Source organism: Lepidothrix coronata, unplaced genomic scaffold (genome assembly GCF_001604755.1).
Source record: "Lepidothrix coronata isolate B3197 unplaced genomic scaffold, Lepidothrix_coronata-1.0 Scaffold54, whole genome shotgun sequence".
Classification (NCBI taxonomy): domain Eukaryota; kingdom Metazoa; phylum Chordata; class Aves; order Passeriformes; family Pipridae; genus Lepidothrix; species Lepidothrix coronata.
Window position 1 is genome coordinate 2509599 of NW_016690234.1, and position 14416 is coordinate 2524014.

The 14416-nt window shown below is 52.6% G+C and overlaps 1 long non-coding RNA gene across 1 annotated transcript; it reads left to right on the top strand.

The window, feature by feature from the left end:
* Positions 1 to 255: 255 nt before the first annotated feature.
* LOC108498065 lies at positions 256 to 8724 on the top strand. The gene is made up of 3 exons (XR_001875056.1): positions 256 to 990; positions 1198 to 1342; positions 7342 to 8724. It is a non-coding gene; the product is annotated as an uncharacterized LOC108498065 (long non-coding RNA).
* Positions 8725 to 14416: the final 5692 nt, after the last annotated feature.

Below are 14416 nucleotides of genomic sequence, written 5' to 3' on the forward strand. Positions count from 1 at the left end.
AGCAGCAATGTGGGGCACAGCTGGGCCCAGGGGGGCCAGGGACAGTGGCATTGCTGGCAGGACAGACAGACACATGCTCCGAGGAAGAAGCCTCTGGAACATGACACTCTTGGGAGAGCTTCCCCCCATGAAGCATGGCTCTCCCAAAGGAGGGAGTGCTGCCAGCTGGAGCTGAGGTGGTGGTGGCAAAGCAGTGTCCATAGGAAGCTCTGGAGGCCCCTTTTCCCAGGACACAGCACTGCTTCTGGGCACACCTGGGCAGCAGAGGTGAGATGCTGTTCACAGCTGCAGTGACAGTGTCGCTGCACACAGGACCCTTGGTTATGGCAGAGCACGGCACAGTCCGCAGCCAGCAGCGCAGAGGAGTTCTTGTGCTAAATTAAACCACCAAGCAGACCAATTCCTGAGCTGCTTGGCCAGCATTTTCTCTTACCTCCCCATTCTGAGCAGGACAGGAGCCACGCAGAGCCAGCCGGTTGTGGCTCCTCTCACCCATCTGAAGAAGGTGAGCAAGCATCCCTGAGGTATCCATTGCCAAGTCATTGGGAGAGTGTCTTCGCCTCAGGACTGTTGCCGCACTGGGTCAATATTCGAGTCGTTGTGCTAGTGCTCCTTAGTTGACATCCATGATCCTTCCCTGCTCCCACCCTGTGTAAACTCCTTACACCTGGAACACCAAGAAGTGAAAATGCTGAGCCCCCAGAGCTGCTCCTGTTCAGGCAGGACAGGAGCGGATGGCCAAACTGTGGGGTACTTGAGCCCCTTCCCCTCTGCTCCAAGGACAGCGCAGGGGAAATGCCTGAAGAGCTCAGCACGCAGCCAGAACAGCAGCTGGGTGTTTAGTTACTGGTTAGAATAACTTTGGTCTTGCTCAGCTGCTCTTTGCTTCCCTCACCCAGGCAATCTGATACCCCTCCATGAGCAGAGGCAGGTGCCCTGGTGCAGTGGAGTCTCTGCCTTCCCTGAGTTGGACATGTCTGGTTGCTGCAGGTGAGCATGTCAAATCGCACCTACCATATTGGCTTCCTGTCCCCAGAACATCAGATTTTTGCAGCTGATGTGTGGGGGGGTGTCTACTCCTGCCAATCCCCACCCCCAGCAACATCAGGCCTGTGCTGTTCGGGGTTTTGTTAAGCCGTTTAGTATTAATTGATTTTTTTTTCCATTTTTTCTTTCTTTCCCTGGGCGGGTCAATAGCTGGATGCTCAAGAGCAGAGGATCTATCAACTGCAGACCAAGCAGAGGGAGAGGCAGGCAGAACTGGAGCAGAAATGCAGCCGGACCAGCAGCTCAGCCAGAACCTGGGGGCCAGCCACCAGCTGCGGGAGGGAGCTCGGAGCAGGTAGGAGAAGATGCCAGCCTGGTATAGCTTGGAAGCCCAGGCTGAGAAGGGAACTCTGATGCATTCACAACAATAGTGATAATCTGCTGCTCTCATTTACATGGTAGCATAAGAAAGGGCTGAAAATGCTAGAGTAGAGTCCGTCACCTCCCAGTGAGGAGGGGAAGGTTGAGGGCAGCAGGGAGATGGCCACAGCTCTGCTGGCTGTAAATGGGTGCTGGGATCGCAGTTGGTGTGGGGGTGTGATGGCTGTCACGCACAGATGTCCTGGGTGTTGCTCCTGCTGCTGACCTCGGAGAGATGGGAACAGGGTGGCCGCAAAGACACTGCCGCAGGACAGCACTGTCCTAGCTGGTGGTGACAGTGACGTGCCGTGAGCCAGGAGATGAGGCTTGCTGAGACCTGTTCAGCTATTTTGCTGTGGATAAAACCCTCAGTTTGTTCCCGGACATCAGGGTAGGAGCACCCTCATTTCCTGCTGGAGGCCTGCTGGGGAGCCTGGGCCAGTCTGCTCCATGCTGGGTCTGTTTGCCCCTGTGCTGCTACAGACCCCCTCTCCTACCCCTGTGTTTCAGAAGCTGTAGGAGTCAGACTCTTTGCTCAGTGTGTTCCTCTGGCATGTGAGCCTGGCTTGGGAGAGCACAGTCGCTCCCGCCTCTGCAGCCATCTGGCTGTCTGCCTGATGTCTGCTTGGGCACCGGCATTCCACGGCATTCCTCAGTGTATTCTGACCACAAGCTCTCATTCGGATCTACATGGCAAACAGGGGTGAGGAGAGCTGGTCCTGGAAACCTGGGCAGCTGCTGCCACACACTGCAGCATTACTTGCTTAACCTGTACCCCTTTGTTGTCCCCTTCAGCACCGCATAAGACGTTAAAAAAAAGTGTCTATTTTAACAACTTGATAGTTAAATATGCTCAGGGTTCTAGTAGAATAAACCAGGTACTTTTGACATTGGAGCACCAGGTGGTGCTGGATGGCAGGATGAACTCAGCAACACTGGTTTGTCTGAGCAGCAACTCACTGCGTAGCATTTAAAATCAGGATGGGGGGTCCCTTTTATTAGTCAAAGGGGAAACATTTTGTTTCATTTAATGTGGTGGTGATTAATATATTCATATGAATATGTTCATATATATAGAATAATACATATATTGCATCATATATGGACACAATGCACTGATTACATTCATTGCATTTGAAGGAAGGTAATGAGATGTTGTTCCATTTACTCCCACATCATCCATTGTTCTGTGTGAGGAGCCAGCCCAGCGCGTGGGCTGAGCTGTGAACGGTGAGCCCTCGCTCCGACTGCCCACAGTGAAGGCGGGAGCAGGACGTGTGTGCCTTTGTCTGTGTGTGTGGATGGAGGCGTTCTGCACATGCATATGGGTGACTGTCTGCTGATTTGTGCAAGCCCAGCATGGGAGGGTGGGAATCACACTCTGTTTCTTCTTATTCCCTTCCCATCTCCCCATCCATTGATACCAAATTCAGCTGAGTTTCATTCCTGGTTTTGGTGTGAAAGTGGCAGATAAAACAGCCCAGCTCTCAACTTTCTCTTACAAAACTCCCAATTAAAGTACTGAGCATCAAGCCCTGTTACATAAAAATATAACACAATTCTGTGGCAGAACAGTGTTCCACCTGGCTCTGTGTCTGGCGGCAGCTTATGCCCCTGCCTGGGAAGGAGCTCTTTTCCCCTGGGAAAAGCAGGAGAAATCTGTGATATCACCACAAGACGCTCGCCCACCTTCTGTGGTGAAAGGGCTTCCTGAGCCCAAGCAGGAGTCTTTGTGTTTAACAGCCCTTGAGGAATTTTCATCTCTAACTTGTCAAACTAATTTTGTAACTCAGATCTTATCCAACTTCTGCAATGTCCTGTAACAGCGAGTTCCCCTGCTTGACCATGCATGGGATGAGAAAGCCAACTCCTTTGGTTTGTTTTGAACCTGTCCCCTGACAATTTCCACTGTTTTATTGGAAGAGACCATGAACAGTCACTCCTTAGTCACCTTCCTGTGACATTTCTGATTTTATAGACCTCTGTCATATTTCCTTCCCATCATCCTTCTTCCAGACAGAAGGGCTCCGATATATTTTTCTGAGCCAGCCCCAGTTGCTGATAAATCTCCTGATGTGGGGGCTCAGGGCTCCCAAGGCTGGTGGTCCCGGGTGCCTGCAGCAGGCAGCACACACCAGGAGTCCTCTGCAAGGAGTGCCAGGTGTAATTTAACACTGGGAGCATGAGTTATGGTCCTGCCCTTTACGGAAAGGCTGGCAGCGCAGCCCTGCCTGTCATCTCAGTCCCCCACCTGATCATGAGCTTTCCTGGTGAATGAATCAGGATTTGGCATATCGTTCTTTAATACAGCCCCCATGCTAATGTCTTTTTGAAATGAAACCGAGAAAGCTGTTAACCTCAGTTAGCCAGCTGTCCTCACCATGACCTGGATAAATCATCCAAGCGGGAGCGCCGAAGAACACTGCTCTGGCTGCTTTGGAAAATGGAGCTGGAAGGGAAGGACTGTGCTTTCAGCTCATGCCAGGAAGACTCCTCTGCACAGGGACTGTGCAGCAAAAGGACCATTGTGTTCTCACACTAGGGACCCTGATGGGGCTCCAGGCTGTGTGTCAGGTCCTGCAGACAAGTCCACTGGCATGCTCCCTCCCTGGCAGACACTGAGGAGTCATGGTGTCACACCACAGGTGGGAGAAATGCAATGTGTTGTATCTGGAGAAGAGAGGGTGGCTTCCCACAGGGACCCCAGAGACTGGTTCCTTTTGCCCCTGCCACCGGGCACATCTCACCATCCAGCCCCTCCTCATGACCATCTGGTTGTCCACGTTCCTTCCCTTCAGCTGGAGGCTGGATTTTCCCCAGGGATATCTCCTTCATCACATCTGAAGGCAGCTGGCTTTGAGCTGATGCCTCTGGGGTATGAAAGGAGATGAAGAGGACAGTTTGGTGGCTGCCCCCAGAAGAAATGAATCTACAGGAGTAGGGCATTTCTCTCCATGGGCTGTTGTGACTCTGGGAGCTGTTATCTTTATAAAGGCCTTGTTACTTCATCTGCTCTCACAGGGCACTCATAGATGTTGCTCTGTGTGGTTGGGAGTTCCACTAGACAGGGTTTCTTTTGTTATTTATGATCTGGCTGTTTTGTTGGTTTTGTTCTTATTTTTAATTTTTGCATGACCGAGGAAATTCACAACACCAGCTGTATCTAAGTAACTCCTGGAAGGAAGAACAAAGCCATCTGTTCTCCGTGTCCATAAAGGAACACACAAGAACTAATGGCCAGAGCCTGCATCAGAACAGATCCGGGTTAGGAACAGTTTTCTAAAGGGGAGGAGAACAGAACAGGTGACAGACTGCCAGGCTCTGAGGATCTTGCATTACAGGAGAGCTTTAAGGACAGATACACAATACACACAGCACTTGTAGGTTCCCCTGTCTCAGAATTGGGAGATGGACTATCAGTCTCTTGAGGTTCATGCCAGCCTTGCTCATTTCCTAAATCTATCCCTGTTCATAACTTGAAACACAGCTCTACCTTTCCCAGAGCCCCACCACATCACCTTCAGTGTTGCCCCTTTTACTGCTGACCTGCCTGGTGCCAGGTTCCCTGGGAGGCAGAACATGTGCTGTAACATGCTGAAAGGAGCAAGCAGAGCCTGGAGGATGTCAGTGGGTGATGAAGGCTCTGATACCACCATCTGCATGACATGTGCCGCTGTGCCGCAGGCTTTGGCCGGAGCAGTGCAGTCCCACCCGTGGTGGGGAACACAAGAGTGGATGAGGCAGAGATGGGAGGATAGATTTGCTATCAGAACTTTTGGATTCAATTTTCCTTCTCATCAGAATAGCTGTGTGCAGTTTCTTACATGTGCTGCTCTGCAAATGAGTTGTGCAGGACATGGCTGCAGTCAGAGACCACCTGGGGAGCATGGTCGGTTTGGGGCTCACAGCTTGGCTATGCAGGGTTTGGCCCAGGCACCACTAGGGCAGAGTCTGGCTGATGTACGGGGCTCAGCTCCCTGGAAGCTGTAGGAGTTTGCTGCCTTTGGCCTTGCCCCACTGTGCAAGGGCAGCCATGGAGCATCCTCAGAGGAGGGTGGAATGGTCACAGGCACAATACCCTACACCGTGTACCCTATACCATGTACCATATACCATACATCAGGACACAGAGCCACTCGCAGACATCTCATCACTGTCAGCAGAGAGACAGGGACAGAAACACATGGCCACAGCAGCCAGGGGAACTGTGAGCTGAGGTGAGCTGTTATTTGTGTAGACACCAGCAAGGAACCCCACCGGGCACCTGGATCTGAGAGTCAGTTCTACAACACAGGCATTAAAGAGGGAATAAAGAAAATAATAGAGCATTGACTAAAATGGTCAGCAAGGCTGATTTCTCTCCATGCAGCCTCTGAAGGAGCAGACTTTGGGGCTGGGGAGGAATAGGCAGCCTCCAGGCTGTGAGGCTAATGCAGAACCACGGCTGTTTGTATAGCTGCAGAGCCTTTAAGAGAGACTTGGGAAAACTAGCTTGGATTCCAATGAATATTTACAATTACATTGCTCCAAAGCTGAATCCAATCACAACACTGCAGTGTGCAGGCTTTGTGCATCAAAAGAAAATGAGAGGAAAGCAGGAAAGATGGAGTTGCCTTTGGAGGGACTTATAAACACAGATCTCTCTGCTTGTGGCAGAACTAAAATGCTTTATTTCTGATAGGAGCAATTTGTTCTTCAGGCATTTTGCTTGATATTAGAAAGTGCCTGGCTGGTTTTTGAAGTGAGAGTCTTCAGTAGAAGGTCTTTAATTCAGAATGAAGGAAAGAAATGGAAAGTGTTGTGGTCTGTAATTTTGATATTGTACTAATGAACTCCAGAAATAGAGGAAATAGGGGAGCATTACCAAACCAGAGCAGGGGCCCCTTCCACTCACTGTGTTCTTGGTCACCACGTAGAACCAGGCCAGGCATTTAAACCATGCTGCTAATATGGAATTTGGCTGGTTACTGTGCCGGCTAAGCACTCACTGCAGCTCAGTATTTGCCTCTTCTTTCTTGTAGTAGAAGGTATGCAAAAATAATGGTGATCAGGAATCACCTTGATAAAAAGATGGAGGATTTGTGATTGCGCTGCAGAGAGCAGTGTGCCGCAAAATAGGAAGTGTGTGACAAAGCAGAGGCACTGCTTGAAGTGACAACAGGAACAGCACCATGCAACTGACTCCAGGAGCTGCTTTAGTGGCCTGTCCATTCTGCCCATCCTGCCCAGGCAACCCATGCAGCTGCCTTGCTGCTCTAACCTACAGGACTGTAAACAATCAGTGGTCTTGGTGTGGTCCCACAGCACAAAACCCCCACTGCTCTCAATTAATTTTAAGTATTTAAGGTATAGCATTGTATTCCACCATGCAGACATTGCTTAGCACCACAGTAGCACAACAGCAGGAGCTTTGAGAGAATCAGGTTAGGATTTACACTGCAAGAACAGGCAGATTGTTTGCCACGGTGTCTGCTTACAAGGCCAGCTGACCTGGGAAAGCCATATCTGAAGGGCAAGCCCCCTCCTTCCCCCCAGCCCAGCAGGCAGCATGTCCCACCCTGGACAGAGGGCAGTGGGGGGCTGCTTCTAGCCTGTGCTAATTCCTCTCCGTGGTTTGAAGAAAATGCTGTCTCCTGGTGCCTGTCACCTCATGGCTGCACAGATCTCTGCTGCTGGCTGGCAATCTGAAAGGATGCTGGTGGGAAATCCCAGGAAGCTGGTTTCTGATCTGAGTCAGTCACACTGCTGGTGCAGGGATGCACTCCATCACATGCAGGCATGGCACAGGGGGTTCCATGCACCTTGGCACAGGCTGCAGTTGATAGCCCTGAGTAGGAATCCGCAGTCAGTATTATATTGTCTAAGAGGCTTAAAATCAACTCTGAAGTTTCAGCATAGCTACAAACCCCCTGTTTTCTGTTTCTCCACTGGTAGCTTGTTCCAGAAGATGGTGCAATTTGGTGATTGATTCCTGGAGTCTGGCTGGTGCATCTGCACTGGGGTATAGAAGACACAGACCCTGCCGTGATGCCCAGAACACTCTGCCAGTGCCAGCCACCCACAGCTCACAGCTCCAGAAGCAGGAGCAGAGCATTCCATCAATGTGAGTGGATATTTTTCTCCCATTAAAATGTTTAATTTATTTTTGAATGCACATGAACTTTGAGGGCCCACCATACCCTGTGTGAAGCAGTCTGACACAGCACATGACATTAAAAAAAGAACTCTTTTTTGTTTTGTGATTATTACCTGCTAATTTATGGGGTGCTGCTGGTTCTTATATTGAAGGGACAAAGAGAAATCATACTGCAGACAAGTTCTATTTGCCGAACTTGATACTATAATTGTCTTCAGTCATTTCTTTTCCTGTCTAAAAAGACCATTCACCTTTTCCTCACATGGAAAATACTCTTTGCATTTGATCATCCTTGTTGCTCTTCTCTGAAACTCTTCCAACTCTTTTTCTAGAGAGATGCAGACAAAGCTGCATATGGAAATCACAGGACACTTCCACCATGGATCTCTTCAGTGGCAGAACTGTGATCTGCTCTGCATTATTTTTCTGATAATTGTTAACAGGCAGTTTGCCTTTTAGGCTGCTCCTGGGCACTAAGCAAATATTTCCACACCTCTATCTCTCCATCCCCATCTGGTTGTATCTAGCACAGCTCCAGGCCCTCACTCCCGAGGAGGAACAGAGCTACAGCAGCTGGGACTGCAATGAGATCTTGTGAGCAAGATGGCGCAAACATCCCAGATCCTGAGTAAGATTAGGCCTACCTGGCTGTGTCATACCTTGGAGACTGGTATAGTCTGATAAACATTGAAAAAAGAAGAAATAATGATACATGGTCAGCCTCACCACACTGCAGACCTGGACTCTTCCAGGCAGGTCTACCCTCAAGTATCTGCCCACCTAAGGGGCTGAGTAACCCTGTGGGGAGAGCTCGGGAGCCAGCTTTTCACCAGAGCCAGGCAGAATAGCCAGGAAGGGCCCACATTTGCCCTGCACTTGGACATGGAGCCTCCTTAGGCAAAATGCCTGTGCCTGTGGAGTCTTTTCCCTCCAAGACCTCACCTTCACCATCACATGGAGCACTAAGGTCATTGTGGTACAGGCACAGGAGCACCAGTGGCCCAGGGACACAGGGACAACCCAAGTGGCCCAGGGACAGGCAGCCCACATGGGGCAGGGGTGAAGAGCAGCTATCCCCATCACCCAGGCATTATGGGACCTCTCACCGCCCATCACAGGCATGGCTCCGCAGGGAACACTGCTGGAGCCAGATGGATCAGCACTGGCATGAAGTCCTACCCAAGAGCACAAATAACATCATGTTCTTGTGGTCCTCCTTTGCACTTCCTTCCTGCAGATTCCCAGGATGAGTAGGAATGGATTGGGCAGCCTGACCTCCTGCATCTGCAGCCAAGGAAATTTCACCGTGTTACTGTGGAATTCAGAACTTGTCTGACTAAGGCAGTTTCAGATGGGCATTCAGCTGGGCTTGAAGACATCAAGAGACAGCAAAAGCATTACGTCCTCCCCTGGCAGTCAGTCCCTTCGCATCACTTTTACTGATTTTTTTTCTCTGATTACTGCTGTGCCAACAGGGCTAATGAACCTTTCTATGCAGCAGCAGTATAGGTCTCAACTTTGTTTCCTTTTGTTTTTATGCTTTATATTAGAATGCTCCTTTCTTTTTGGCCAGAGACTTAAGGTTAACCAGGGAAAGGGAAAGGGAAAGGGAAAGGGAAAGGGAAAGGGAAAGGGAAAGGGAAAGGGAAAGGGAAAGGGAAAGAGAAAAGGGAAAAGGGAAAAGGAAAGGTTTCTGCCTCCCTTCAGCCCCATATTTTCCCAACCTTTTCCCACCCACTGCTGCCATCACTGCCAGCTTAAAGGAGGCCCCAGACGCTGACGTGGCTGTCCTGGTACACCATCCCTCTCTCCCAGACTTAGTGGCTGTAACTGCAAGAACAACCGATGCCTCGTGTCCTGTGACCAGACCTAAGTAGTGCTGCTTTCCCCTCACTTATTCCTTCCTTTTTCCAGCGGGATCTCTGCTTCCTGCTGATTTCCAACTCATGGTTCCTTATAGGAACATGACAGCTCCTGCACAGCTTGTGTATGCCCTTAACCCACAGATTCAAAAAACCAAGATGCAGTTGACAGCAGGAGCAGTGGAAATGGTGCTGTGATGGCGTGAATACACAACAGCCCCAAGAGCACTGCCAGCACGTGGGCAGGAGGTGGCCTTGGGGGCTGCTGTACCCCTGCAGGGTCACTCCTGTGCTTTTCTGCACCTTCTCCTGGCCCTGGGGGGAGGCATTTAAACCCAACCAGCACTGAGCAGCCTGCTCCGGCTGACCCTGCCTAGGCAGGATGAGGGGATGAGCCAGGTGACCCTGTGTTTGAGCAATGGGAATGTCGCAGGGTTGGCTCCTGTGTGACTGGAGTGGGTGGACCCCCACATGCACCAACATTCCCCACTCCTAGTTTTCATGGGAACAAGTGGCGGATGAAGGGACAGAGGAGACGCGAAGCACTGCTGTCCACTCTGGGACGTGGGCTGGGCTCTCAGTCTGCACCGGGAACACAGCAAGGCAGGTCCCGACCCATTTTTGCCACTGTGGCTGTTTCCCCCTGCTCTGTTAATACACATCCAGTTTGTTCTCTCTCCATTTCCTGGCGAGGACCCTCTCCCGAGAGCTGCCGTGGTTTTTTAATAAGTATTTTTCAAGTAGCTGGCCGAGACCCCGGGAAGGATAATGAGATCATTCCCAGTGCGGAATGCAAAGCCTGCAAGCCTGTGCCAGTTGTTGTCGCTCCCGGTGGACTCTGCCCACGCTGCCGGTATTGCTGTTGCTGTTCCTCATCCCAAACACAGGAGCGCGCCCCGGGCAGCACCTGATGGGATCGGGCCAGGGTACAGCTCCCTGCCAACAGGAAGACCTGGGAATTGTCACTGAAACCGCCCAGAAATAAGCTTCAATAAAATTCTACCGACGCAAACGCTGATCCCATTCACGAATCCCATTCCCCTTTCAGGACCCGCTGGCCCTCCACCGGCCACAGGCTGCGGCCGCGCTGCGGCGGGGGCACCGGGCACCCCAATCGCCGGGAATCCCCGCACGGGTACTCCGGGCCCAGGCAGCGGTCCCGGCGCGCCGCCCAGCCCCGACCGGGACTGCGGCGGAACAAAGGTGCCCGGGGGGTGCCCAGGAGGTTCCGGGGGGTGCCGGGAGGTGCCCCTGAGGTGCCCCTGAGGTGCCCCTGAGGTGCCCCTGAGGTGCCCCTGAGGTGCCGGGGCCGCCGGGGCGGAGCCGCCCCCAGCGCGAGCAGGGCGAGCAGCGCAGCGCGGGCCGAGAGCGACCCCTGCCGGGCGCGGGGAGCGGGGTCTGTCCGCGCGCCTGCGCGATGCGTCTGCCCGCAGAGCTCGGGACCCCCCCGGCTGTCCCCCGGACACCCCCAGAACTCCCGATCCCGGCACACCCGCGTGCCCGGACCCCCTGTCCCGGAGCCTCCTGTTTTTTTTCACTCTCTTCTTTCCTTTCATCCCCAGTCCCCTCTTAGCCCCCTCCCAACACTGGCACAGGTTGCCCAGAGAAGCTGTGACTGCCCCATCCCTGCAAGCGTCCAAGGCCAGATTGGACCGGGCAACCTGGTCTAGTGGAAGGTGTCCCTGCCCATGGCAGGGGGTGCAACAAGATAAGTTTAAAGGCCCTTCCAACCCCAACCCTTCTACAATTCCTCGGTCCCACAGCAGGCTCTGCCAAGCAGCCATGTCATCTCTGTCAGTTTTGTCACTGAAATGCACAAGGAGCCCCGGATGGAGCTGCTCCCACAGCTCTCCAGAGCTCTCCAGACCCTTCCCCACACTAATCCTGGGATAGTTGGTTGGGCTTTCGTTTTTTCGTTTTTCCTTTCCCCTTCCCAGCAAAGGCTGACGGAGGGGGCCCGAAACATGATTCTGAGGTCAGAGTTGGGCTACCGGAGGATGGAGTCCAATCTAGCTAAAATGTATGCTATTTTTCCTGTGGTTACAATTATTTTTAATACCAGTAATCTTTTACATGCAAAACTTCTCCACTTATTCCATAACTCAGGAATAGTTGAAAGGAGGTTAATCAAACACCTGAATTAAATGTATTTTTACGCAAAAACTCAACATGAAAAATTTTAGCTGCAAACAGGAGTGTTCCAGGAGTTTGGCCCAAGTGGCACAGGCCGTGACTTTGGTCCCCAGCCTGCAGACAGTGACATACAGGTGACCTCAGCTCCCTTGCTGCTCAGGCACAGCCCCCTGAGCAGGTTGGGAGCCTGCACACAACCTCCAGCCCAAGGTCTGAGATAGCTCACCTGGAGCCTGGGGCACCCCAGAGGTGCCCAGGGATGGGGACCCTAACTCAGGGCACCAGGGGGGCAGCGAAGACCTCACTCGGTGTGTCCCACCCCACCATGGGACCACCAGCATCAGTGTCTCCTTTGGGATCAGGCACAGGTGGGCAGAGCTGGAAACAAACCATCCAGACTTGGTTCCAAGTGGCCGTGGATGGCCCATTGTCCAGTTTGTTCCGCCTAGAGGTAACCACTCCTGCATGTGCTGTACTCCAGTTTCAGTTTGGCTTGTCTCAGCCATCAGACTGGCATGCATTTTCACCTGCTGACCCAAGAGCCTCCTCCTAACAGCTCTGTTCCCACTTTCCGCTGTTACATTCTGATGTGTGACCAAATTACCCCTCACTCAGCATCATTTAAGTCATGCAGGCTGACACAGTGCCCATGTCTTCTCCTAGAGCCTTTCCCAGAGTTCCAAGGTCCCCCTGTACCATGAGCAGTGGGAGCACATGGGCCCCCACTGCCACCAGGGCCATGTTGCCACCATGGCTGGCCATTTGGCTGCACAAGCAGCCACTGGCATGCCCCACACACCACTGGGATGTGCCAGTGCAGTGGCTGCTGCTGCACAAGCTGCTTGTGCATTCACAAGCAGTGTAGGTACAAGCAAGACCTCAACTCATCTAGTCCTTTGGCTCCCCTTTGTGAAATGGGGATCAGAGCACTTGTTTTGCAGAGGGGCCCTGCAGTTCGGTTCCTGAATATAAAGTGGTTAGAGCTGCTGTGGTGGAAGGTGCTGGGGATTGACAAAGGGGCACCAATGGCCCAAAACTGACGGAGCCCCAAGCAGTGTTCTCACCCAGTTGCACTGTGTTTGCTAAGCCAAGTGTGTAATCGGCACACACGGGAGACATGTTGGCTTGGGCTGTGTCACTCACAGCAGCTCAGAGCGCTCTCACTGCGAGCTCGCACTCCCCAAGAGGGGCTGTCGGCGTCTGCGCAGCCACGGAGGACGGGTGAGGAGCAGGCGAGGATGGAGCTGGCGGCGGCGGAAGTGCGAGATGGGTATCATCAGCACACAGCCATGGCGCCGTCCTCAGAACAGAGAACATCCAAACCTCCCTCCTCCCCCCACCCCTGCCCGCCAGCTCTCCCAAATGAAGTCCCAGCTTTGTTTTCCTGATTTCCATTTTGTATCCTAAAATATTCACTCCAAGTTCCGCTTGACAGACAGCCCTAATCTAATCTCCATGTCTGCTTTCTAATTTTCGCAGCCGGGATAAAACAAATTGGCTGGCGTTAATTGCCTGTGCAGCGGCCTGGAGCTCTGAGCCGTGATTTACGAGCTCGGAGCAGGCGCTCTGCAACACATTTTTCTTAATTTATTTTTAATGAGTCTCTCAATTAATTTTCTTGGAAACATCTTAATGATGTTGGAGGCGGGTGTTAATGAGGTTTGTACCAGTGCCTCATTTTGCATATTTTAAAGTTCTGAATGGCATCACGAGCAAACTCCTGGTCCTAAAACAGAAAAAAGGTTAAGGCTAGAGAGTGGCACCCACCTGGGCTGACACTGCTGCCCTGGCTGAGGCTGAGGGGCTGCATGGGCCGGCTGGTGACTGTGAACATTGCAAGGCTGAAGCCAGCTGAGCTCACAGGGATGGCAGGACTTTGGCAGCATGGCAGGGCCAAGGGGCCACACTGGGGCATGGCTGGTGGCCAGATGGTTCTTAAGAGACAGAATGAAAGCCTGGACTCTGGACACTGAGACCTCCATGCTGGCATCCCCCATGTTGTGGACGTCCCATCCCCTCCATCCCCCTGGCCAGACCCTTTGGGTAGGAGCACCCTGGGACACAGGATGGGGCTGCCTGGGGCTGGCAGCTGTTGGGTGCTCCAGGGTGTCTCTGCTGGCCCACAGGGTCCCCAGTAATTGCTGGTGTGTGTGTGCCAGCAAGAGGCAGCGGCAGGATCGCCTTTGTTTTCTCCCAGCATGTCAGTCTTCATTAAACCAGAGGGGAATGAAAAAGGATTCACTTTTGTCCCAGCCTGAACGCGGCAGCTGTTTAATTTCAATTAACGTGGCACTGAAAAGAATAACATTACGGCAGTAATTAAAGTGAGACAACTCCCACCCCCAGGACTGCGGCTCACCCAGCAGAGGGGCCAATTTGACCACCCTGTCCCCTCAGCACTAGTCAAGCTTAGGTGGGCAGCTGTGGGTCAGGGCTGCGGGGCTGCCCCACAGGCTCATAGAGAGCTGGAGCAGGGTCAAGCCCTTCCAGACAGGCACTGCCCACAGCTCATCACGGTGTGGCACATGTGTTGGCACAATGCAGCATGGCATTGCATATGGCACAATGCAACATGGCACAGCACAGCACACAGCACGAGGCTCTGTACCCCAGGGTGCTCTGTGCCCCATGGAGGCTCTGTGCCCCAGCTGTCGCTGCCTGAACAAGACTGAAATCCCTTGCAACTGGCAGAAATTATGGTCAAATTGTTGTGTTCTGGCCGGGGGGGTCAGCAGCCCTGTTAGCAGAACTGTTGGTGCTGCGCCTGCTCCCACCGCCTGTGGCTGCAACCCGCTGGTGGAGCAGGTTGTCATAGCAACCGATGATTTCTATTATGGTACATCTGCATTCACCTTCTGGGCCCAGCCTGGCCTTGGAA